The 26578-nt window shown below is 49.0% G+C and overlaps 1 long non-coding RNA gene across 1 annotated transcript; it reads right to left on the bottom strand.

Moving 5' to 3' along the window:
• Nucleotides 1–5769: 5769 nt before the first annotated feature.
• Nucleotides 5770–26311, bottom strand: LOC132655179 (uncharacterized). The gene is made up of 3 exons (XR_009592853.1): nt 25258–26311; nt 13776–14022; nt 5770–11585 (listed from the first exon to the last, which is right to left on the bottom strand). It is a non-coding gene; the product is annotated as an uncharacterized LOC132655179 (long non-coding RNA).
• Nucleotides 26312–26578: the final 267 nt, after the last annotated feature.

The following is a 26578-nucleotide window of genomic DNA, read 5'->3' as shown; positions in this document are numbered from 1 at the left end:
GTGCATGGAACATACCATTTCTGACTTCATCCTTTTATTTATTTTTGAGTGTGTGTGTGTGTGTGTGTGTGCGTGCAGATACTCGAAGAGGCCAGAAGAGGGCACTGGATCCCTACTAACTGGAGTTGCAGGCGGCTTGTGAGGCAGCCTGGGGGTGCTGGGATCAGAACTCTAGTCCTGGGAAAAATAAGAGTTGCAGGCCAAAGGCATTTTACATGTGGTTGCCTGCCAAAAACAGTATCATTAACTGTGAGGATGGAAAAACAACAATTTTACAGGACATTTCAGGCTTCGTTTTGCTATTTATGATTTATTTTTAGGCTCTGTTTGTAGCGTAGCATTCTGGCTAAGGGCAAACCTGGTGCTGTGAATAATTCATGTTCTATCTCTTGTTTGTTTGTTTGAGACAAGGTCGTGCACGTAGCTTAGACTGGCCTGGAACTAGTTACTTCAAAGGGTCTGGCCTCGAACTTCTGGCAATCCTCCTGCCAGATGCTGGGATGATAAGCACGGGCCACCTGGCTCCTCCGCTTTCTTTTCTTTTCAGGCAGGGTTTCCCTGTATATCCCAGCCGGCTGTGAACTCACAATGTTGCGCAGGCTACATCATGCCTGGCCCACTGGGTCTCGTTTAATCTTTAAGAAAGCTGTGTGACCTCAGGGGAATGTTAGCTGATAAAAACCTCAAAGTTCAGAGAGATTGTGGAATTGCACACGCATCCCCGAGACTCAAATGGCAAGCAATTCCAGGCCTATCAGGATGTCAGAGTTTGGGTTGCAGCTTAGTCTTGGTGGTAAAGTTTTAGCACCTCGTGGGACGGGGCTTAAAGAGAGCTAGCTACTTCCATGGCAGTCCCTATTGCTGTGTTTTGTTCACAGAAGCCAGGTCGAGCAGGGGTGCCGACAAGATCTCTTTTAAGTATGCGTGTCAACGTGATTGTTAGCAAAGACACTTAAAAAAAAAAAAAAAGTCAAAGTCGACTTCTCACTCGCAGCATGGAAGAGAACTAGCTGTCTCCAGATTCACCAGAGACTCCTGTTTCCTGTAACAGCGGGACTGGCATAGGCAGGATCCCAAGGTGATGTGTTTTTCTCTAGCTGAGAGTACAAATGAGTCAGACGCTGTCACTGCGGTTGGAGAGGGGCACTTCCGTCTTCCTAGCAGCTTCCTGGGGAACAGCTCCCTGCAGAGCTGGGGAAGACAGCCTTGTCTGCTTGCCTCAGCTCCGAGGCCTCCCCAGCTGCTCATGCAGTCCCTGGAGCCTAAGGAGCTGGAGCATACCCATGCTGAAGGTCAACGCTCCGCTCTCGGGGCAGTGGGGCTGGCAAAAGCGGGCAATCTTGTGGAGCATGCGCTGTGCGTTGGCACTGAGCTAAGCCCTGGGCGTGCTATGGCGGGTTCAGAAGGCCGCAAAGTGGGTGGCTGCGTGGGAGAAGACCTCTGCTTTTTCAAAAGGTTATCAAGAATTTCAAAGTCGGGGCTGAGCGGATGGGAGTGCTCACCGAAGCGGGGACGAGGCCCCGGGTTTGATACTGCCAAACCAGGCCAGGAGGCTCCTGCTTGCAACCCCACGAGCCTGGAGCTCCGAGCAGGAAGGTGAGAAGTTCAAGTTCATCCTTAGCACTTTCTGACAAAGTGTCTTCTGTGAATGCACAGGTTGCAGAGGGCGCTTAGTTCAGAGGGAAGGACAGACAAGCCCCCACACAGACAAGCAGAAGACCATGATTCCTGGGATGAAGAGTGTGGGTAGGAAGGGAAGGCTGCAGGTGCTAGGAGGTAGGATTTTGGGGGTAGTCTTGAACTCTTTATGAGGCCCAGGATAGCCTTGAACTCATGTGGATCCTCAGGCTTCAGCTTCTAGAGAGCCAGGATTGCATGTGCTGGCTTTGGTGTTCAGATATCCTGCAGACAAATGTTCATATCTTTTCTTGTCCCTCTCCTTGCTTTTTTTTTTTTTTTTTCTTTAGGCTTCTACCAAGAGTGGGATTAGAGCCGGGCTCCGTGGGACTTGCCTGTAATCCCAGCACTCAGGAAGGCAGAGGCAGGTGGATCTCTGTGGGCTCGAGGCCAGCCTGATCTACAAAGCGAGTCCAGGACAGCCAGGGCTACACAGAGAAACCCTGTCTGAAAAAAAAAAAAAAATGGACTAATGGTTATGTTGTAAGTGCAGGGTGCTGAAAAAAAAACAAAACAAAAAACAGAAAAACAAACCAAAACAACAACAAAAAAACCAATACAAAACCAGCGGCAGGGCTAGAGCGATAGCCCAGTGTTAGGCGTGTTTGCTGGTTTTGGAGAGGACTGGAGTTCGGTTCCCAGCACCCCAGTTTGGACAGGTCACGTAACCCTCAAATCCCGGGGATCTGGTGCTGGCAGGCTTCTGAGCTGCCATGAACTCACAGCTGTCCCTATTCCAGCTTGTCATGCAGCACCCGCAGCATTCTCTGACACTCGGAATGTGTGAAGTCGTCAAGTCAGAGCTGGAAGATTTTGAAGGCCTTTAATCTAATCTGTATGCCACGAAATATGATGGACTATGAGGGCACAAAACTCTGAAATGTAGGCTACTGTCAGGAATTTTAAAACACCTTTCGGGTAATCCGTCAACATAATGTGTTTGCTACCTCCTCCAGGGGAAATCCGTTGACAGGCCCTTTGATTTTATGAGAAGTCGCCTTGTCGAATGTTTTCTTGGAACCTCATGTTGATGTATTATGATAGCGCATCCTTCTAAGAGCGCAAAGGAGTTTTGATTTTCATTTGTTATTTAGTTGGTAACAAGATTCTATTTCTTTATTTCTCCTTGGTTCTGGGCATAGAACCCAAGTCCTCAAGCAAAGCAAGATTTTTGTTATTGAGTTACAACCCAGCTCAAGATTATAAACAACTTTAACCTTTCAAAGCGGCGGAGGAAGAATTAGATATTAATACAGATCTGCCTGCCACATTGCCCTGAATTTTCACACCCCGGGTGGTGAGACTAGGTAACAACTCTAAATAGCCCAAACAGAGTGTGCTGGGGCTCAAGGGAGGGAGAATAGGAAATTCCAGGCCAGTTTCAGCTACATGGTGAGCTCAAGGCCAGCCTACAATATCCTGTCTCAAACAAAACAACAACAAAAAACAAAAACAACAACAAAAACTACACGATGGTGGCTTTACCCTAGAGAGACCATATCTTTCTCCAAAGAATAAGAAACAAAGGAAGTTTGAGGCTAGCCTGGTCTACAGTATCCTGAAAAAAAATAAAAATGAAAAAAGTGGGGTCCAAAGAGATGGTCCAGTGACTAAGAGCAATTCCAGCTCTTGCAAAAGACCTGGGTTTGGTTCTCAGCATTCACATCTAACAACTCACAATCGCTTCTAACTCTAGCTCAGAGGTTGGATGCCCTCTTGTGGCTTCAACAGGCACCTGCACTCATGTGTGCATATAAGCACACACTGAAATAAATAAGTAATTGGGAGTCAGACGCAGGTGCATCTCTTGAGTTCAAGGCTAGCCTGGTCTACAAAGTGAATTCCAGAACAGCCAGGGCTACACAGGGAAATTCTGTCTCTAAAAACCAACCAACCAACCGGGGGCTGGAGAGATGGCTCAGAGGTTAGGAGCACTGACTGTTCTTCCAAAGGTCCTGAGTTCAATTCCCAGCAACCACATGGTGGCTCACAACCATCTGTAATGAGATCTGATGCAGGTGTACATGCAGACAGAAGAATGTATATATAATGAATAAGTAAATATTAAAAAAAAAAAACCAACCAACAAACAAAATAAATCTTAACAAAAGAAGAAGAAAAGAGAGTAAAAGAAACGCCTTCAGTTCAGGTCTAGGAGAGTGATGTCATCGGCACCCCAGCCACACACACACACACACACACACATCACTCCACCACGATTAGTTTGTGCCTTTTGTTTTCACGGTCACAACACAATCGCTGAGCTACTTAGGTGTTGCATGCGTGTTCCAGTGAAAAAAAAATAAGAAATGGCCAAGAGGCCAAACCTGTTGGAAAACTTTCTTCAGGGCCCTAAGCAGGTGCTTCTGTCCATGTCTTTTACCTCCAAACGGTTTGCAGATGAACACAAAAAAGATGGCTGTGAGCAGCTCCTTGGTACCTAATAACTGGACCTTCCACAGCTGCGTGAGCATCAGAGCCTCTTTAGTTGATATTTCAAAGGAGCAACTTGTAAAGGGGCGGGAGAGATATGAACACCCACAGTTATGAGCACCTGCTGCTCTCGCAGAGAACCTGACTTCAATTCCTAGGACCTACTCCAGCAGCTCACAGCTGCTTATAGCTCTAGCTTCAAGGGATCCAGTGCTCTTTTCTGGCTTCCATGGGCATCCGGCTGAATTGGTGCACATACATGCTGTCAGGTGCACACACATTTATGCATAATAAATAAATAAAGCTCTTTTTAAGGGAAAGAGAAAAATGACCAAGTTTGATTTTGAAAAATAAAAGTTAAAAGTAAGAAAACAAAATGTTGCTCCATTTTACTCTCCTTAGATTAGATTATATTTTTAAAGGTCAAGTAGCCAGTCCGGGGGGATTCAGGGACAAACAGGTGTGCTCAGATCCTGCTGTCTGTCAGTGGCAGTCTCTAATCCCATCAAAACAGACAGGGGGCTGCTCCTCCCCTGAGGACCCTCCCATCCTCCACAGTTCTTTCTCACTTTTCCTTAATAAACCTTAGCAGATCTACATTTGCTCTGCTCAAGAGAGAGAGAGAGAGAGAGAATGGAATCTTGAATCACTCGTTAGAATAACTCAATCTTGGTCAAAAAGTCAACATGCTGTGGAAATGGTTCCCTTTTCGAAAATTACCTTAAATCAGGTTCATATTCAGACAGCCTGGACAAAGTAGCGTCAGCAGCTAGATGAGACCAGCACCACCTCCAGTGATGTCAGCTGAAGCTATTTATAAATCACTGACCTAACCACAGCTCACAAGAGGGTCATGGTGCCAGGCACGGGGGCTCGGGCCATTAATCCCAGCACTCAGGAGGCAGAGGCAGATCCTCTGAGTTTGACTCTCTGTCTCAGAGACACAGAGGGAGAATTGTTACACTGTTACATTGAGTATTATACTTATAAATATCACTTTAAAGTCAAAGTGATGACGCCATCCTAAATTCTTGTCTTAATAGGCAAAAAGAAAGAAAGAAAGAAAGAAAGAAAGAAAGAAAGAAAGAAAGAAAGAAAGAAAGAAAGAGTTGAGGGGTGTCAAAATGGTTCAGTGGGTAAAGGCACTCGCCACCAAGCCTGACAACCTGAATTCAATCCCCAGGACCCTCAGGGTTGAAGAAAAAGAAAGCAAATCTGAGCCTGGCAGCATGGTGGCATACTTTAAACCCAGCACTTGGGAGCCAGAGGCAGGTGGATCTCTGTGAGTTCGAGGCCAGCCTGGTCTACAGAGCGAGTTCCAGGACAGCCAGGGCTATACAGAGAAACCCTGTCTCAAAAAACAAACAAACAAACAAACAAACAAAAAAGTTGTCCTCTGATCTCCACAAGTGTGCAGTTCATGGATGTGATTATGTGAACAGCATGTACACACACACACACACACACACACACACGTGTGTGTACACCACCAACAAATAAGATGATTTAATAAAAGAATAGTAAGCCAGGCATAGTGATACACACTTTTAATCCCTGCACTGAAGACAGAGGCAGGTAGATCTCTGAATCTGAGGCCAGCCTGGTCTTACAAAGCAAGCTCTAGAAACAAAACAAAACAAAATGATTGTATTAGGCTGCAGCTAAAACCTTCTCTTAAATCTTCTAGGTCAGAATTTGGCAAACCATGACCCATAAGCCAAACTTAGATTATTGCCTGCTGAGAAAGGGGTTTTAGGGGGACCCAGCCATAGGCATCGGCTTGTGTGGTGCCTAAAGCTGCTTTGCAGCCACGGCAGCCGAGCGGAGTGGCTGTGATCGAGACCTGGGCGGCCCTAAAAGTCTACCCCAGAACCTGCGTCTCCACAGAGAAGGATGGACTTGTCTTTGTTTAGCATAGAGTTGGTGCTCAACAAATGCTTATTTTCTTCCCTCCATCACTGAGGACTGTACCCAGAGCCTTGTGTGCGCTAGCCGAGTGCTCTAGGTCACATCCCTAGGCCTCTCTGGTCACTGTGTTGCCTTACTTGACATCCTTCTGCTTCGGCCTTCTGAAGAGCTGGGGTTACAGGCCTTTGTCACTGGGCCCAGCCAGCCACTGCTCCTGAAGTTAGTTGAATACGTTCAAGAAACACGTGACGTAATGACAAAGCAGCCCCTCTGAAGCCTTGTGGATAAGACCCCGTCTGCGCTCTAACCCTGAGCCGAAGCACTCCACACATTCTTCTCCCGTTATCTAGCATTTGCTTGATGGAGGCCACATGCCTCGAAAGGGTCCTGTTGGCGTGTCACGATTCCGGAACACAAATAGCCCTGGATCCAAGTTTTCAGAGTCGGCCTAGGAGCTAAATATGCCTCACTGACATGTTTTATTTGGCCCACAGAATGCTGGCTTTCTTTCTTTTTTTTTTTTTTAAAGCAACATTAGCCGCCAACACTTCAAAAGAGAGACTTCACAGAGGACCCCGGACTCCCAGCTCTTTAGAATCGGCGAGCTCTGGCAGTGCAGGTGCACTAGTTCATGAAATTCATAACCACCCGTGGTTCGGCGGCTGTCACCTCCTTAGCTGGGGTGTCCCTCACCGCCACAGTCCCCACCGCTCCCTGTGTCCTTATTCTCACCGTTCCCGGGCAGGCGTCCCATGTGCCCGGCCTTCTTCAGCCGTTTGTACTGCAGGGGAGTGCCGTTTGCTACCACGGCCCCCAGCCTGCGGCGCTGGCTGGTAACGCTACTGTTTGCCTCATTTTCCTGCTTGAAAACAGATGTGTACTTAGGTATGGCGGCACGTTCCTGTCGCCTCAGCAGCTGGGAAGCTGGGATAAGAGGCAGGAGAGTATCTAGGAGTTCCAGGCCAGGCCAGCGTGGTCCACGCGGTGGAGTACCAGGGCCACAGCGTGAGGCCCAGTCAAGGAAGAAAAAAGACTTCAAGGCACATAGGCTTGATTGGGCTGCTGCAGGGGTCCCTGTCTCAAATAAACAAATCATTATTTTAAAAGATAAAACTGGGAAGGCTGGCAGAGCCAGCTGACTGGCACCTGCTTCTTCCTTTTTCTCACAAGCCTAAGGACTCAGCCTTTCTTCCCATCAGCTCCATCCACCCACCTGTCTCCAGGCTGTTGTTTTCCTTAAGCCCAGGGATACCTTCTCCCCAGCTCCGGGCTTCCTTCCCCTCCCGGTAAACATGCACCCTGGTCCTCTCCGCCTTCAGAGTTTTACGGTTAATCACGGCGGGGAAACAGACAGGAAATAACAACGAGGAGGACATTGCGAAGTTTTGGAAGACTTGACAGGCTTAGTCACAGTCCTGGGTTCCGCGGAGAGAGCCTCTCCAAGCTGGTGGGATGGGCGGAGAGGGGTGCTGCTGAGGAAGAGAAACAGCCAGGGAGCTGCCTTGACGCAGAACAGCCGTTAGGTGGCGGCACAGGGCGCGTCTTTCCAGGTCTTTTCCTAACAGATGGGCCAAAGTGAGGCGCCTAATTTTCTAGGAAGGGATAACCTAGTGCCGTATCAGGGCAGGCATTTGGGCTGAGACCAGCGAAACTGTGAGTCAGCCAAGACTCCCCGTGACACTGCTGTACAGCAGCCAGCTGGGGCAGGAATTTGTCTGCTTTCCCTAGTAGAAGATTCTATGGCAGGCCTTGGGCCCAAAGGACTATTTCCACCTCGACACCTAGATTTTCTCTTGTAACAGTTTTTCTAGATGTTTGTTTGTTTTGAGACAGCATCTCACGTAGCCCAGGCTGGCCTCAGACTCCCTATGTGACAAGGGAAGAACTTGAATTTCTGATTTCCTTGCCTCAGCTTTCAAGTGCTGGGTGCACCCTGCTCGGCCTGCTCGGCCTGACACGTTGATCTTACAGACAAGCCATCCAGGAGCCCTGACACTGGCCAGTCCTCCTGTGCTGGGAATCCATTCCAACGTGGGTGTGGCTTCAAGAGTGCCAGCCCGGGCATCTGTCCGTGTGTCCTTTGGTTTCAAAGTATTTACGGAAGTCTCCTTAGTATGCTTAAATCGATGCTAATTTGAGCTGGGTGTGGTGGCAAAGGTCTGGAATCAGCACTGGGGAGGTAGAGGTGGGAGGATCAGAAGTTCGAGGCCAGCCTCATCTACTTAGCAAATGTAAGCCCGCCCCCGCCGTTGGCTACTCAGCAAGTTCAAGGCTAGCGTGGGACACATGACACCAATCTCCAGGGCAGGGAGTGGGGAGGGTTCATTTGATTTTTCCTAGTTTCCAGAGTGAGACGAGGGGAGAGTCTTTGCTCACGGTGGAGCTAGGGCTTACAGGAAAGAAAAACAAGCTTTCTTCCTGCCTCCAGCTTCCTGATCCGCTTGGGAGAAAAGTGTGCGGGCCTGCAGGCCAGAGAGCGGTGGCTGCAATGTCAGCACTCCGGGCTGGATGGAATGAGAGCCTTTTTAGGGAACTAGCTGGTCCAATCTAGCTGGCCCTTATCAAGAGTGGCCTAGCATTACAGGGCCGGGCCATGCACACCCAAAATAACTCACCAGCTCTCTCAAGTTACATTAGCAAACCCAAATGTATTCCTAGAATTTAAACACAGGCTCAAACAACAGCCCCCCTAGCAAAACCATGCTCTCAGGCTTCAAGTGATCAAAGCAGAGAAAGACCTTATTATAAGGTAGCAGTTACTTGGAGGCCTTGGCCTCAGAAGGGAAATTCCCCTAGGCACAGCTAACCAATTCAAAGCTTACTGGTAAAACAAAAAACAAAAACAAACAAAACCCCACAACACACACACACACACACAGCAAAGCAAAACCAAAAAGGCCTGGGAGCTCCCAGCAGGCAGAGTTTGACACCAGCAAGTCCCAGGAGCAGCATTAACTGTCCATCAACAACAACCTGAAACTACACGCTGCAGGCGTTTTCCCAGCCTCAACGGAAGAGTGCTGAGCCGACCTACGTGGAGCCTTAGCATGGCGGCACACACTTGTAATCCCAGCACCTGGGAGGCTGAGGCAGGAGGGTAATGAGTTTGAGGACCAGCCTGGCACTGGGTATCACCAGGCCTTGTGAGGTGCAGGCGGGACAGTCTGGGCTCTCTGTGACCTTTTCTAGAAATCAGAAAAGCCCACTACTTTACGCTACCCAGGAGAAAGGACCACCAATGACAGACACCGGGTTTCCTTTGCTAAAACGTAGATCCTGGAACACAAACCAAAACTGGAAAATGTCATTAAGAAATACCACATTGGACTGACACTCCACCAAGGACCGTGTATGGATATAACCTAGAACCTCTGCTCAGATGTAGCCTGTGGTAGCTCAGTAACCAATTGGTTTCCCATAGGAAGGGGAACAGGGACTATCTCTGACGGGAACTCAAGGGCAGGCTCTTTGACCTCCCCACCCCCAAAGGGAGGAGCAGTCCTGCTAGGCCACAGAGGAGGACTTTGCAGCCAGTCTTGAAGATACCTGATAAAACAGGGTCAGATGAAAGGGGAGGAGGTCCTCCCCTATCAGTGGACTTGGAAAGGGGCAGGGAAGAGATGAGGGAGGGAGGGTGGGATTGGGAGGGAATGTGGGAGCTGGATACATCTGGGATACAGAGTTAATAAAATGTAACTAATAAGAATAATAATAAAAATTAAACAATGTAAAAAAAATAAACTGGTTAAATTGTCTCTTTAAAAAAAAAAAAAGAAATACCACATTGGGAAAAGAATAAACAAAAACATGAAACAAAAAGAAATATCACATTAGGGCCCAAGCTGACCTCAGATCTCCACAGACACATAACCCCACACACACACTAAACATATTCCTTTTTTATTATTATTTTGAGACAGGGTCTCACTATGTAACTCTAGCTGTCCTAGAAATTGCTGTCCTAGAACTCACAATGTAGACCAGGCTAGCCTCAAACTCACAGAGATCCTCCTGCCTCAGCCTTTGGGGTGCTGGGATTAAAGAAAGGCTTGCATTATCATGATCCGAAGTATAACTATTTGTTTGTTTTTAACACAGGGTTTCTCTGGGCAGTCTTGGATGTCCTGGAACTCACTCTGTATACCAGGCTGGCCTTGAACTCACAAAGATCTACCTGCCTCTGCCTCCCAAGGGCTAAAACCAAAGGTGTGCGCCACCGCTGCCTGGCTAATTTTTTTTTATTATTATTAAAAAAAAGGAAAAGAATGTATGACTGGAACCAGAGCAGTGGCTTCTGTACTACAGAGGCTGAGGCAATTGCTATAACTCCGAGTCAGCATGGGCTGCATAATGAGACTTGTCTTAAAACAGAAAGAGAGAGAGGTCGTAAATGCCAGATGGGATGCCCTATTGGATGTATACCAAAGGATGATTAAGCCTGGCCTGGTGTCCTGGGCCTGTAATCCCAGATATCAAGAAGCTGAGACAAGAGGACCTTGTCAAGTTCAAGAGCTGCTTGGGCTAAAAGGCAAGCTCGAAGTCAGCCTCGGCAACTTAGCAAGACCCTGTTTCAAAACAGAATGTTTAGAAAAAGAAAACAATGATAGGATGGTGGAGCTAGGGGACTATTCCAAAATCAACTTCCTGGCTTCCATGCTCGAATGTAGCTACTCAGGATGTGAACACTGTGGGCAGCAGGCTGAAGGACATCTAAGCCTTTCCTGTCCATTGCTTTCCCCCTTTCTTATGTAGTTCAGTCTCCAGCCTCCCTCCCACTCATTCCTGAGGCGTCAGGTTCGGTTTCCAGGATTTAAGAAACCCAAATAAAAAGGAAACAAGAATGGTCCCAGCTAAGGGAGGGCAGTCTGGGCAGTCTTCTGCAGGCAGTGTGTTTTAGAGGGCCCTAGAATAAGCCCGTAAGAGGCGCTAAGGCCAGGGAGGACCAGCACTCCAAGTAGACAGAGCGGAATCACTCCGAGAGGCGGCAAGTTGTGGGTTTCAGGCAGTTGCCTACAAGTGTGCTGGTATTTCATGCACGTTCCCCGGGCTTTCCTGAATCCTTGCTGTCACACAGTCACCTACCCGTGGCGTCAAAGCTTCTGGCTAGACACTGGTTCTCCTGCGGAGTCATCAAGCTTGTGCGCCTTTATGCAGACCGCTGCGTCTCCAGCTTCCTGCAGACAGGCCCTGGCCTCTTCCTCCCTTGCACACTCGGCTGACTGTAGTTCTTTCGTGGTTTCTTTGGAGAACGTGACAAACAGAAGCTCCCTCTGCGTGCGTCCTTCCAAATCGATAGGGCCTCTCTCAGAGACGGTGCAAATCTCGGCCAAAGCCCTTAATCAGATCCCATAAATGATCAGCCCCCAAGCGATCCTCCTCCAGGGCCAGGCCTAAATGTGAGAATGGGGAAGCTAGTTCTGCTTCCCTGTCTTTAGGTCAAGATTTTCTTTCCAAAGTGAAAGTGATTCCAGGAAAGGTGAAATCCAGAGTTTTAGCGTCCACATCCAGATGAGCCGGGGTGGGTGTCGCCCCCTCTTCGCAAGGGTATCTGACAACCTAGAGTTGACCTAGAGCCGAAATAGTAGGGATGAGATGGAAAGTGCCTGCAGGCACTGCTGGTGCATGCTTTTAATTGTAGTACCCTGCAGGCAGAGGCAGGCAGGTCTTTGTGAGTTCGAGGCCAGCCTGGTCTACAGAGTGAGTTCCAGGACGGCCAGGGCTACACAGAGAAACCCAGAAAGAAAAGAAAAAATTAAAGAGAGAAAGAAACTGAGAGTGCCGGAGTATGCCCCCACTGGATGTTTGAGGGAAAACAAGCAAGAAGGAATGCCAGAAACCAGGGTTCTGAGAGAGCTATCACTACATTTGGGGGAGATAACAGCCCTCTCCCTTCCTCTCTCTCTCCTCCCCCTCCCCCCCCATACATGTAGTGCAGTTCATGTGTGCGTACACGCATGTGGCAGCCAGACATTGACATTTGATGGATAGAGGTCTTCCTCAAACGCTTCTGAGACAAGGTCTCTCCTGAACCAGGAGCTGGCTGATTCAGGTAGACTGGCCAGCAAGCCGCAGCAAGCCGAGGGCACTCTCCTCTCCTCTCCACCTCCCAGCACTGTGATTACAGGTGCGCACCGCTGCACCTGGGTTTCACTCAGGCTCTGGGAGAGCCTAACCCGGGTGCTCCAACTTGCACAGCCAGCACTTCACTGGCTGAGCTCTCCCCAGCCCCTCAGTGCTTGAGAATGGGTCACACAGACGCTCAGCTGCCCCTCTCTTGGGATGAGCCCTGCCCTGCTGGACGGCCAAGCATGGAGACTGCCTGGGCTGTGTCTGCCCTGGGCTTTGGGGCTACAGATGTCTCTGCCCAGCAACACTGGCGGGGAGGGAGGCCTCGTGGCCCAGGGCAGCCAACTGTGTAGCTCTGTCTGAGCCTATCATCTGCCTGTCACCAGCTGCCCAGCACACCGGGGGTGGGGGTGGGGGCCGCATGCGCCTATATTCACACGGATAATTTGGGTGGATAGGAATAGCATCAGGGGACGAGCACGGTGTCACCAGATCAATTCCTGAGCTCCACAAATGAATGGTTTGACTCCGGCTCTGGGTCTGCAGCCAGGCCCCCTTTAGGATAGACACTAAATGAAACAGACAATTTGCTCCCAACAACAGAAAATTCATTCTCCCTAATGAAAGTCGTTTAGAGACTTGATAGATTAAAGAGGGATCCATGGTGAGCATATCCCCCAGGCGGGATGTTGTGTTTATTTAGCATTCTAGACAATACTGTGTGTAAGCGGGAAGGACATGGCGTGTCTGTGAGGGATGCTGGCTGCGAGAGGAGTCTTTCTCTTTTTTGCTCTCCTGAGACGAGGACTCAGTTCTAGGACCCAGGCTGTCCTAGGACTCTTGTTTCTCCCTCCTTCCACCTTCTGAGTGTCGGGGGTTCACGTGTGAGCGACCATGCCCAGCAAATGGTCATCCTTAAAAAACTCAGGATGGTGACACAGGTCGATAATCCCAGTGCTCCAGAGGCTGAGATAGGCCAATTGCTGCGAGTTCAAAGCCGTCCCGGGCTGTAGGGGGAGCCCCTGTCTCACTCCCCACCCCCAGTGACCCTTCAGCTGGCTATGGTAGTGTGCAGCTGTGCCAGGCTACTCAGGAAATCCAGATGGTAGGATTCCTCTGGCCCAGGAGTTTTTGAGACCAGGCTGGACAACATAGTAGGATTCTGACGCAAGAAAGGAGGGAGGGTTACGAGTCTTCATATGCCCATACGGTATTAGCATTATCTACGTAGCCGAAGGGTAGAAGCAATCCCAACGTCTGCCCTGGCTGAACGGCATCAAATGCCCTGGGCACACACCGTAGAATATCATCCGGCCATAAGAAGGAGAGAAGTGAGTGAGTGACGACGGAGTGAGTGAGAAGAAATAAATGCAAGGAAAGAAAAAAAAAACAAAACAAAGAAAAAAAAATAAAACAACAATAACAACAAAAAACCACTACAACCAAATAAATCAGAATGCCATCACGATGAGTAAAATAAGACAGCTATAAAAAGGCAAGTGCTGTCGGGTGCTGGTAAGGCATCCCTGCCTTTAGCCCTAACACTCCAGAGGCAGAGGCAGGTAGATCTCTGTGAGTTTAAGGTCAGCCTGGTCTACAGATGGAGGTCCGGGGCTACACAGAGAAACCCTGTCTCAAAAATAAAAAAGAACAAAAACAAACAAATGAACAAAGACAAGGTTCACTGATACCTGGAGTAGGTCCAACTCATAGGGTCCAAAAGTACAGTAGTGGTCGGGTGGGCTGATGGGGAGTCGTTGTGTGACTGTATTCCAGTTTAGGAAGATGGAAGCTTCCTGGAGCTGGGCGAGGTGCCGCATGCCCGTAATCACAACACTCAGGAGGTAGAGGCAAGGGTACCAGGACCGCAAGGCCAGCTTTGACTCACTGTGAGCTTGAGGGTAGTCTCAATTGTAGAAGATCCTGATTCTACAATTTCTACAAAGAAAACCAGAAAAAGGGTGGTGGTGGTACCACTGCTGCTGCTGCTGAAGAGATGGCTGAAGGGTTGAAAGCACGTACTTCGCTCCCACAGGACCTGCATTTGATCTCAGCGCCCATCTCAGGCTGGTCACAACCACTTATAACCCAAGCGTCAGGGATCTAACACCCTCTTCTGGACTCCTCTGGCACCCACAAAAGCTGTAACTTAAAAATAGGTACAGTGAGCCAGGCAAGATGGTACACACCTCTAATCCCAGCATTTGGGGGAGGAGGCAGAGGCAGGAGGATCTCAGTGAGTTCGAGGCCAGCCTGGTGTATACACTGTGTTCCAGGACGGCAGGACTATATAGAGAAATCCTGCCTCAAAACAAAACAAAACAAAAAATGGGTTCAAGGATGCCAGCACAGTCCTGTAGCAATCCCAGCTACTCGGGGAAGCTGAGGCAAGGAGGATCACAAGTTCAAGACCTGCCAGGGCTACAGAGTGAGTTCCAGGCTACCCTGGACAATTTAGTGAGGCCTCGTCTCAAAATAAAAATATCTGAAAGGGTTGGCCATGTAGCTAAGGGAAGGAGTGCTTTCCTCATGCAGAAAGCCCTAGGTCCAGTCCTTGGCACTGATTTAAAAAAAATTTTTTTGAAAAGCTAAAAAGAAAGAGTAGAGTTTACTTTGGGTCATAAATTTGTGCACAGAAAGGTTGACAAACTGATCATCTGTCAATCAGCCATGCCAAACACAAAGTGCAGGCTGCAATACTGTGAAATAAAGTTCACGAGCCAGGCGGCTTCCTATCTTGTCGATCAGGGCTTCTCAAGCCAAACGCGCACAGTGTCACTCCAGCATCTCTTAGTAAAAACACAGACTCTGATGTGGGAGATGGAGGGTGCGGCTGGAGATTTCTGTTTGCCTGGCCAGTTTCCCGGTGATGTCGAATCTGCTGATGCAGGGACCCCATTGTTAATAGTGTGTCTAAACCTCTCTCTGCAAATGGATCCCTGTTTGCATACGGGGGACCCAGCTCCTTTTAAAATCAGAACACAGGCAGGTTGGGGTGAGGGGAGGATCTGCGGGTGGTATGAATTATTTCGGAGATCCTCTCACTTTGTTTCGTAGGGTCACCAAAAGTCAAGTCACATGCTGGCATGGTGGCACATACCTGTTTTCCCAATATTTGGGAATGCTAAGTTTCAGGCCAGCCTGAGCTACATAATGAGACCCTGTCTCAAAAACCTAAAGTCTGGAGATGAAACTGAGTGGTACAGCATTTGCCCAGCATACCCAAGGCCCTCGGTCTAATCCCCATCATGGGTGGGAATTGGGTGTCTGGAATCTGCGACTTTAAACTTGTCTACACAGCAGAGCATGAACAAACCATAAATAACTCCTTAACTTTGTGTAAGCCAGGTCTGCTATGACTTGAAAATACAAACAGAAAGGAGGGAACAAAGGACAGGACAAAGGGAAGGAGAAAAGGTGGAATTTTTTTTCCTACAAAATTTAATCTTTTTTATTTTATTTTATATGTAGGGGTGTTTTGCCTGTATGTATGTGGTAGTGAGAACTCTGGTTTCTCTAGAAACACAGAAAATTATAAGAATATGTTTTCATTTTACTCCCAGGGGTGGAATGTACGGCTGCTTCACAGTAGCTGATTATGATTTGCCTCGGGCTCTGGCAGGGCCATGATTTTGCCATCTACAGATAATGTCTGCAATTGTGTGATGTTCAGAGTTCTGGGGACTTTTTGGAGGGTATGTAAATGCTCCAAAAGTTGGTGGGAGTTGGTGGTTTGTCAGTAGTAGCTGATGGTTGCTGTTTGTTAAGTTGTCCTGCACAAAGAAGAGGCAACGAGAATAAATTAGATATTCCGAGAGCAAAGCTCAGACTTGCCCTGAGGAGATTGGCATCCCTAATCAGCACCAAGTAGTCTGTGATGATATCACACCCTTTCTGACCCTGGACTTTATTCAGGGATTGCCTTCCTTTCCTCTCTATCCTTTGTTCTCTCGTGTCTAGTGTTTCAGGATTGAAAGGGAAGAGAAGAGTAGAAGAAGGAAGAACCCACAAGTGTTACATATGTCTGTGGATTACATCCGTGCGGTGTTCATGGAAGCCAGAGAAGGGCTTCAGATCCCTTGGTGCTGGAGGGGCTGGGGATGAAACCCACATCCTCGGGAAGAACCGCAAGTGCTCTTAACTATTGAGCCATCTCTCCAGCCCCATACTTTTGCTTTTGTTTTTGGTTTTGGTCTTTGAGACAGAGTTTCTCTGTGTAGCCCTTACTGTCCTGGACTCACTTTGTAGATGAGGTTGGCCTTGAACTCACATTGATCCTCCTGGCTCTGCCTCTGGAGCTCTGGGATTAAAAACCTGTGCCACCATGCCCGGCTGCCCCATAATTTTTTTTTTTTTTTTTTTTTTTTACAAATATAAACAACAAAGAAGTAGGACAGCTAGATATTTCAGTAGGTAAAGGTATTGCCACCAAGCCTGAAAATAGATCCCTAGAATCCACATGGTTGGGGAGACATTGGCCCATAAGTTGTCCTCTGATAGTCACATTTTTGATGAATGCTTGACCTCTCTCTCTCTCTCTCTCTCTCCCTGCCTCTCTCCCTCTCTTACTGAAGATTGAACTCCAGAGCATTGGGAATGTCAGGCAACTACTACTAAACTACATGCCAAAGCCATCCCCTGCCCACCTCTCCCCATTCATCTCTTGCATCCTCCTCTTTGTACCCTGTTCGGCCATACTGGATTCTGTTCTCTGTACAGTTGCTCTCCCTTGGATCTGGACCCTCCTCTCCAGTGTATCACCTGGCAGATTTGCCTTTTCTTTTGACTTGTTTGTTTTGTTGGTTGGTTTTATGAGAAAGGCCCCTTAGTATAGTTCTGACTGTCCTGGAATTCCTTGTGTAGATCACGCTGGCCTTGAATCTGTGGCCTTGTGGATCACAGAGATCCACCTGCCTCCACCTCCTGAGTGCCAAAGTTAAAGGCCTTGGGGAGGGAGGGTGAGACAGGGGCTCGTGTATCTCTGGCTGCCTTGAGCGCCTGCTCCTCCTGCCTGCATCTCCCAAGCGCTGAGAGGACAGGCATGCACTCCCCACACCCGCCTCATGAGGAAAGACGTCTCCCTGCTAGCAGCCATGTTTCCTAGCCCTGCACTGGGATGTCCTCCGTGCTCAGCTGCAGGGTGCACTAGCCTCAGGGACAGTCCCTTGTTCGGCTCTGCTGGACAATGAGCTCCTTGGTAGGTGAGAAGGTGCTTTTTGTCCCTGGCACTCCTTAGGCCCTTTCAGATCCTCAAACAAGGATGAAGGGATGAGCAGAGGCAAAAGGACCGAAGGCTGCATGACACCCAAAGTCCCTGCTTAATTCCTAGAACACTGTGAGGGTGTCTCAGAATGACTTTCCTCAGGCAAAATCACACCAGTGTCTGTGTCCTAGCAACTCCTGTTGAGCTCTCCAGTTCCAGCAAATTCCATTTCCACAGCACCCACACTGGACAGCATTTAATATGTATGTCCTCCTGAAGACCAAGTGCAAGGAAGCGGGGTGCCACGCAGGGTGGTGGCACCAGGTTTTTAAATAGAATTTGAGGATTAAAATACTCCCCACTCCCCTCCCCACCCCACCCCCTCTTTCTGAGACTGGGTTTCATTTAGCCCAAGCTAGCTAAAACCCTTTAGGTAGAGAGTTTTACCTGCACCTTCTGAGCCTGAGTACTGGGATTACAGAACAACATCTGGCCTGTGAAGCACTGTGGCATGACCCCCCAGGGCCCCGTGCATGCCAGGCAAGCGTCTACCAGCTGCACCGTTTCTTCCATGGAGCCAGGTCGCAAACGCTGTTCAGGAATCCTCGCTCAGCAGCTCTGACGCAATGGCTGCCTCTTCTTCCTTGCTGTCTCTTCCATTCGTCTCCCAGTCCTCCCAGCTTCTCTCTGAAACCCTCTATTTCCTTCATCAACCCCCTCATCCCGCTTTTCCAGCCCCCCCAGGCTGTGGTGTAGGGTCCCTCAGAGCCTCGCTAGGGTCTCTTCCGGAGCCGGTTCTTCAGCTTTGCCTAGTTGGCACCAAGTGAGTCCCACAGTCAGGGCAAGTCAGGCTAAGCCCTAGCTTTCGTCCCTTTCTTAACTCTAAAGCCAGTATTTTACAAATCTTTTGGCCCAGTGTTGTAGCAAACACCCCTGATCCCAGCACCGGGGAGACGGAGGCAAGCAGAGCTCCGTGAGTTCCAGGCCAGCCTGGTCTAATTAGCATATTCCAGGCCAGCTGCGGTGAGGCTCTGTGTCAACCAAAAATGAAATTTAAATGTTTTGTTTTATTTTAAAATAAGTTAGGTGTAACAGGGTGGTCCCGTACTTTCATGCAGTGCCCTGCAGAGGCCAGAAGCTGACATCGCATCTCCTGGAGCTGGGGTTACAGGGGTTGTGAGCAACCCGATGTAGGTGCTGGGATGAGGATTCTGGTCCTCTGCCAGAGCCGCGTGCACCTTTTAACCACTGAGCTATCTCTACAGCCCCACAAGGAAGAATTTATTAACTACAAGGAGGCATACCCACTGTTATGTGGGCATCTTAAAATACAGCGTGTCATAATCTATTACCCTAGAATGGAGATTGGAGCCCCCATACCTGCACAGGCATTTCCCAAGTCATTTTGTTTATTTGTGTTTTTGTTTACTGTACGTGTGAATGTTTTATCTGCATATACACCTACATGCCAGAAGAGGGCATCAGATCTCATTATCAGAAGGTTATGAGCCACCCTGTGGGTGCTGGGAATTGAACTCAGGACCTGTGGAAGAGCAGCCAGGTGGTCTTAACTGCAGAGCCATCTCTCTAGCTACTCAAATCTTTTTCTTTTTCTTTTCTTTTTTTTTTTTTTTTAACTATGCTGCCCAGGCTGACCTTGAACTCACATAGTCCTCCTGCCTTAGCTTTTCCAGTGCTGGAATTACTGTCAGGGGCCATCGTGGCCAGCTTTTGCATTATGTATTGTTTGTTTGTTTGTTTGTTTGTTTGTTTGTTTTGAGACAGGGTTTCTCTGTGTAACCCTGGCTGTCTTGGAGCTCCTCTGTAAAGGCAAACATGCCCCCTCCCCCTTTTTCTTTTGGTTTGGTTTTTCAAGACAGGGTTTCTTTCTGGCTGTCCTGGACTCCATTTGTAAACCATGATGATCTGGAACTCATAGAGATCCTCCTGCCTCTGCCTCCCAGGGTGCTGGGGATATAGGCGTGTGCCACCCGGCCCGGCCAGCATGCTTATTTTTTAAAAGGAGGGCTGGGGATGTCCCAGCCTGCCTGGCAAGCCTTGCAACCCTGGGTTCCATCCCAACACATATTTGTAATCCCAGCACTCCAGAGAAACACTGAATTCGGGGTCAGCCTCGGCTACGTGATCTCTTCCTTATCTTAAAAAGGATTCAAGTGATTGCTGCATAAATAGATCATGTGTCCCCACTGTAGCTTTTTTTTGGGGGGGAGGGGTGATGGTTGTGTATCAAACCCAAACTTTTCATATACTGAGAAAATTCTCTATCACTAAGCCACACACACACACACACACACACACATGCACACACACACACCAGCTCCCTGCTGTAGTTTCTTACATAAAATGTACCTAAAAATGTTTGTTGACCCTGCACCGGGGAGCCAGAGGCAGGAGAATTCCTGGAAAAATAAGGGATTCTGCAGGCCCCCAGGAACAGTTAGAGTTGCTCTAACTGTTCTCACAGCTCTGTGGCCCAGCAGTGGTGTTAGCGACCATGCTCCATTTACCGTGTGCACTTGGCTTCACGCTCTGGGTTCTCAGTTCACTCGGGTTATTATCTTGTTCACAGATCTTTTGAACTTAGAACACAGAGGGCCGGTGTATCTCCATGGCTCAGAGCTCATGCAGTGCTGATCTGCTCAGTGTGGTTAATGGTTAGCCCTTCAAACCATGGCCTTAAATCTGATAGAAATAACAACCCACACGAACAGGCTGCCTCAGTGACGTGGCCTGCACATTTTTCTTTATGGCTGTCGCCTCAGTTATTGTCCCAGCCTCTCTCACGCACATGTTATCTTCCTAAAAGAAGAAGGAAGGCAGAGAGCATGGTGGCTCGTGACTTTGTGCCTAGCACTCAGGCAGGTGTGAGTTCGAGGTCAGCCTGGTTTACAAAGCAAGCCCGGAACAGCCAAGGCTCTGTTACACAGAGAAACCCTGTCTCGAAAAAACAGACAAACAAGAAAACAAACAAAACAAAACAAGGCAAGTAGCAGAGTGTTGCAGTGAAGACGTACTGGGCCCGTAAAAGCCAGAAGTTGATGGAGCAACACCATCTTCTGCTCGGAGTTCTTTGGGCAGGGCGAGGTAGCGCATGCCTGTAATCCCAGCACTCGGGAGGCAGAGACAGGCAGATCTCTGTGAGCTCGAGGCCAGCCTGGTCTACAGAGTGAGTCCAGGACAGTCAAGGATACACAAAGGAAGCCTGTCTCGAAAACCCAAAACAAAACACCCCCCCTAGAAACCTCAAAAACAACACCCCCCCCAACAGAATAAAGTAGGACATGGTGGCACACACCTGTGAAGAGGCTAACATGATCCTTGGTTACAGAACAAGTTTGAGGCTAGCCTGAACTGCATGAAAACCTGCTTCGAAATCCCAGGGGGCTAAAGATGTAGTCCAGTTGGTAGACTGTTTGCCTAGAGTGCATCAGGGCCTGGTCTGCTGCAAAAAACAAGCACAGTGGTACACTCAGGTGGAATGGGACAGAAGGACAGACATTCAAGCCCATCTTCAACTCTTTAGTAAATTTGAAGCTAGCCTGGCCTACATGAGACTCAGTGCCAATCAGTAAATGAATAAAGTAAGTAAATCTTTGAAACCAGTTCTATGTAGCCCTGGCTGGCCTCGAACTCTCTGTGTAGATCAGGGGCCTTCAAATTCGGTGATGTTGGAATTAAAGGCATGTACCACCACAGTCAGTATGTATAAGGCACTGCCTAGGGATGGAGAGAGCCCTTTCCTTAGCCAGTAAGAAGCCTTCCTTGCAAGCAGGAGGACCTGAGTTCATTCCCCAGAATCCATGTAAAAATGTTGAGTGTGGTGCTGGGGACATGGACAGAAGAGTAGCCTTGGGGCTTGCCTGGCCAGCCGCGTAGCCTAAAAGGTGCTACAGGTCAGTGAGAGGCCCCATTTCAAAAGAGGTGGGGACACCTTTAATCCCAGAGGCAGAGGCAGACAGATCTCTGAGTTTGAGGCCAGCCTGGTCTAGAGTGAGTTTCAGAACAGCCAGGGCTACACAGAGAAACCCTGTCTCAAACAAACAAACAAAAAAGGAGGTAGGAAGAGTTTCTAAGGATGACGTCCAAGGTTGTCCTGTGGTCTTAGACTGTATGTGCAAACATGTACACATACACATTCACCCATGCATATAAAAGAAAACAAGGCCAGTCGACTAACCTCAACCGCGAACAGACCTGCTGCTTTGAATAACGCTGGCACAGAATTTGGAATGCAAACGTCTGGCTTCCCAGGCCTGCCCTTGACAAGCTAAGGAGTAGCTTGATCCCTCTGTTTTATTTTCTTCGTGTCTCTTTTTCTGGGGGGAGGGGAGGGGCGGGGAGGAAGTTCTGGATATTTGACCTGGGCCTCCCACATATGAAGCTGCTGAGTTTCAACCCAGCCCTGTACTTTCACTTCTTATTTTGAGTCAGGGTCTCACTGCATCGCCTAGGCTGGTCTTAAACCTATTCTTTAACCCAGGCGGCCTTCCTGTCTCAGCCTCCTGAGTAGCTAGAACCACAGCGCGCAAGACCAGGCAGGCCTAAGACGCAGGGTAAAGAGTGTTCCTGTGCTCATCACCCTGTTTGTTTTGTACTGACTGAAATGTCTGCTTAGAGAATTCTAATCTTAATTCTTGTCTTTTTCTTCTGTCATAAACAGCTGTTATTATATTAGGCACTCTCCCATTGCAACTCTCCAAAAGCAACGTGGGGATAAAGGACTTATTTTATCTTACACTTCTGGGGGACAGCTCATCGCTGGGGAACGTCAGGGCGAAAACCTGGAGACAGGAAAGCAGAAGTCATGAGAGGTGCCGCTTACTGGCTTGATCCCCCTGGCTTGCCCAGCCTGCTTTCTTACAGGTCCCAGGATGTCACCACCCACAGTAACCTGGACCCTCCCACATCAAACAAAAATCAAGGCAGCACCCCATGTACCCCGTGTACAGGCCAGTTTTACGGAGGCATTTTTCTCTCTTAAGATTCCCTCTTCCCAAACCTGTCTAGGTTTGTGTTGACAGAAAAAACACCGTGAGGGGTTGTGGTTCCTCTGCCTTCCAAAGAGGTGTCCAAATTGCTGAGCCTTGTGGAAAGGCACCGTGTCATCCTAGTGACAGTCTAGAATCACCTGAGAGAGAGCAGGCCTCCGAATACGGAAGGGGGTATCTTGACCAGTTTATATGATGTGGGAAAACCAATGCTAACTGTGTGGGGGGACGTTCCCTGATCAGGGGTCCCCAAGTTGCACAAAATGGAGAAAGTGAGCTGAGCATGTCATGCACTCCTCCTTCTGTCTTCTGATTGTGGATGTGAGGGGAGCACCCGCTTCCCCATCCTGCTGCTTGGACTTCCCACTAGGATGGACTGTGCCTTGAACTGTGAGCCTTTAAGTTCCTTTTTTTCCCCCAGAGGGTTTTTGTTTTGTTGTGTTGTGTTTGTTTGTTTGTTTTTGCTGCCCTGGACTTAACTTGTAGACCAGGCTGGCCTTGGACCCACAGTGGTCTGTCTTTCTCTGTATGTGTGCCTGTGAACTTCCTGAATGCTTGGGAGCCTCTGCAGGCCAGAAAGGGATGTTGGATTCCTTGCAGCTGGAGTTATGGATGGTTTTGTTTCGTTTGTTATGTTTTTTTTTTTTTTCAGACAGGGTTTCTCTGTGTAGCCCTGGAGGTCCTGGAACTCACTCTGTAGACCAGACTGGCCTTGAACTCCAGAGATCCATCTGCCCCTGTCTCCCAAGTACTGGGATTAAAGGCATGCTCTACCACCAGCCGGCTGAGTTATGGGTGGTGGTGAGCCACCACTATGGGTATTGAGAACTGAACCCAGGTCTTCTAGAAGAACAGCCATCACCAGTGCTATTAACCACTGAGCCACCTCTCCAGCCCACTTCATCAGGGTTTTTTTTTTTAAATCACAGGAACAGGAAAAGAAACTAAGGCAGACTACTAACCATGAGATGTCTCTCCTTGCTGCTTCATAACTGTAATTTTGCTGCTCTCATGAATCGTAATGTAAATGCCTGATATGCAGGGAGGTCTTAGGCGACCCGTGTGAAAGGGTCGTTCGAGCCCCAATGGGGTCACAACCCACAGGTCGAGGACCACTGACCTAATCAGAATAGACCTCCGCAGTCTGAAGAGCCTGCTAGGCCCTGGGCTCTTCGCTGCCTGGTAAATGGTGCTCCTGCAACCCGCTGCAGCCAGACTGAGAAGCACTGGGCTGCCAGGACAGAGGAGGAATGACATCACGGGGTAGCTAAAGAGTGAATCCAGCCCGGACAGAGCAGAGCCCAGGAATGGATGTGTGTTGTCTGAATTCTGGATCCAATTCTTCCCAGATCTCCAAAGAGCCAACAAATGTTCGAAATCGCTCTATTTCGTTTGCAACATTAAACACTGTAATTGATACATACTAGTTAGTCTATAAAACATGATGGCAGCGTGTCTCTCTCCATTATCTATGCATTCCTGGGCATTTGGTACATAACTGTTGATGCATTTCAGATGGGAAAACACCTTCCAACTCCGTCTGCTCACTTGACAGCTAAGGGACCTGGTGTTCCACGGACAAGTAATGAGGCGCTAGAAGGCAGCTCTAACTTAGCAGGACGTTTCCCAGTAAATCTGTTGGGGTCTTTGCGGAGGTCTAAAAATAGCAGCACCTTCCCTTCCCTGCAAGTTTCAGACGGAATCAGAAGGCAGCGGTTAAGTTAGATGCGAACCCAAGATAATCATCAGTGCAGATAAACTGATACAGAACGTGACTCATACTGTCAAAAACTTGAGCTTCCAGGACTCGAGTTAGGGTCGGACCAACTTGGTCACTTAGAGAGGACCCTGGGCCACACTGAGCTCCTGCTTCTCACCTTGCAGGAGAAAATTTTGCACGAGAGAAGAAAAGGATGCTATGAAAAAAGGATGCTATGAGGCCTGTTTCTTCCTTCCTACCCATCAGCCATACTAAACTCCTCCTCCTTTGTGGGGTAGGGGGGTGCAGAGAAGCCAGCAGTACTCTGCCATTTGGGGGTTTCTTTCAGAAGGAAGAAAACATCAGCCCGGATGAGCTCTGTGCCACAGACCTGTGATCCAAGCTACCTGGGAAGCTGAGTCAACAGGTTCAGGTGATAAAGACCATCCTTGGCTACAGAACGAGATCAAGGCCAGCCTGGGCAAAATTAAAAAAAAAATTAAAATTAAAAAAGAGACAGAGGGAGCAGAGGGTAAGAAGAAGAGGGGAGGAATGAAAGGTGAGAAGACTGTATGGCCCTGTTGCATATCACGTGAGAGGGAGTCAGTGACTCTGCTTTGCTTTTAGCCACAACGGATTCTTCTTCAAAGCTGTGGAATTTTAATCTAAATTATCCATCTCCAGAAATAGCTCAGACACCATAGCAATACCCACCTTCTACAGGAACCGGAGCTCTTAGCTTAGAAACCACTTATAAAAATGCATTTAGAGGTGCAGCTCAGTGGTAGAGCACTGTGGCTGGAACCTGACGACCTGAATGCGACCTGAATGCGTTCTCTGAGATCTCCTGGTAGACGCTCCCACAAATTGTCCTGTGACCTCTACATAGGTGCCTTGGCATGCACAGAGACATGAAGCGCGCGCGCACACACACACACACACACAAGGCAGGTGGATCTCTGAAAGTTCCAGGCCAGCCAAGGCTACACAGTGAGACTGTTTGAAAAAAAAAAAAAAAAAAAAAAAAAAATTTTTAAAGCAAAATTCAGAAGAAGAAACTATAATTCATGGGAAAAAAAATTACATAACCAGGGGCACTAGGTGGCAATAGTCCTTGTGCCCACTCACCATGCCCATCAAAGGCGTCTCAAGAACACTGAAACCTCACCTATACGTCCCACGCCAACTGTCAGTGCCTTCCCGGATGATCTCAGAGCAGCACAGCGCATGTGAGTCACCGGGAGAGCAGAACCAAGGCTTACCCGAAGCCGCGGGAGAGGGTGCGTCGGGATGGATTCTGGGAAGTTCGGGCACAGCTGCAGGCTTCCTCTTTCCGCAGTGTCCTCGCTGGGGCGTGAGCACAGTTCACAACAAACGGCCAGCCTGGCGGCGCGCCTGGGCCACGTGCGGTTTCCCTCGTGGGCGCTTGTCCCTGCTCCTGTTTTCTACGTGGTGCTGGTTCTGTTTTGTTTTGAAACAGGGGTTTATGGAGCTCAGGCTAGCCTCAGCCTCACAGTGAAGCTAAGGATGACTTTGAATTCTCGATCCTCCTGCCTCCTGGGTGAAGGAACAAGCATGTGCTGCTTACACCACCTGGTTTAGGCTGTGCTGGGGCTCAAACACGGGATTTGAGCGTGCCAGGCGGATAGACTACCAAGTGACCCACACATCCAAGTTAACATCCATCCCCAGCCCCTGTCTTTCGGCAGTGTGGGGTGGGGTTAACTCCGGGATTTCCGGCAGGCCAGAGGCTCTCCTGCCGAGTTACAACCCCCCGTGGCTACCTTTTGTTTAGTTGTTGCTGTTTCCGCTTTGGTTCAGGTTCCCTTACTGGCCTGGAACTGGTAATGCCGCAGTAAGGGGGTGCCCGTAGAGGCCAAAAGAGGGCATCCGATCACCCGGAACTGGAGTTCCAGGCTGTTTGGGAGCTGCCTAACACGGGTGCTGGGATCCAAACCCCAGTCCTGAAGAGAAGCAAAGGCGTTTTAACTTAGAGGCATTTCTCCAGCTGCCGGGGTTGGCTTTTGAGACAGACTTGTTCTAGCCCAGGCTGAAAGTCATCAGTTGGATTCTGGTGCCCAGTCCTGGAAGAGCCAGGCTAACAATGGAAACCTAGGACGCAGCCGGTTGAGACAACGTGTTCCCATCCTCGCTTCTCAAACGGAAGGCCATCTTCTCATCCGTCCCCTGCCCTGGTACCACCCACAGGGCCCCAATGCCACTTTAGCTATCGATAGTTGGCAGTGAGTTTTGTGATAAACAGCTACCACAATCAATCGAAACCACTTCCTCCAAAAGAGCTGCGGGGGGGGGGGGGGGGGCTCAGGATGTTTGGGAAGCGCTTGGGTTGCTGAGCAAAGGTCGCCGTGGCAGTACCAAGTGCTGGCGGTGCACGCTGGGAATCTCAGCAGCTGGGAGGTGGAGACAGGAGGATGCAGAGGACAGCTTCCAGAGTTCCAGTTAGTGTTGACCTATATTGGTAACCACAACAATAATATTCTAAATTTTTTTTTCTGACACTGTGTAGCCTTGGCTGTCCTGAACTCACTTTGTAGACCAGGCTGGCCCCGAACTCAGAGATCC

The sequence above is a fragment of the Meriones unguiculatus genome, chromosome 7, assembly GCF_030254825.1.
Source record: "Meriones unguiculatus strain TT.TT164.6M chromosome 7, Bangor_MerUng_6.1, whole genome shotgun sequence".
Lineage (NCBI taxonomy): Eukaryota > Metazoa > Chordata > Mammalia > Rodentia > Muridae > Meriones > Meriones unguiculatus.
Note: the sequence above shows the minus strand (reverse complement) of the source record. Positions and strands in the feature narration are given on the sequence as shown.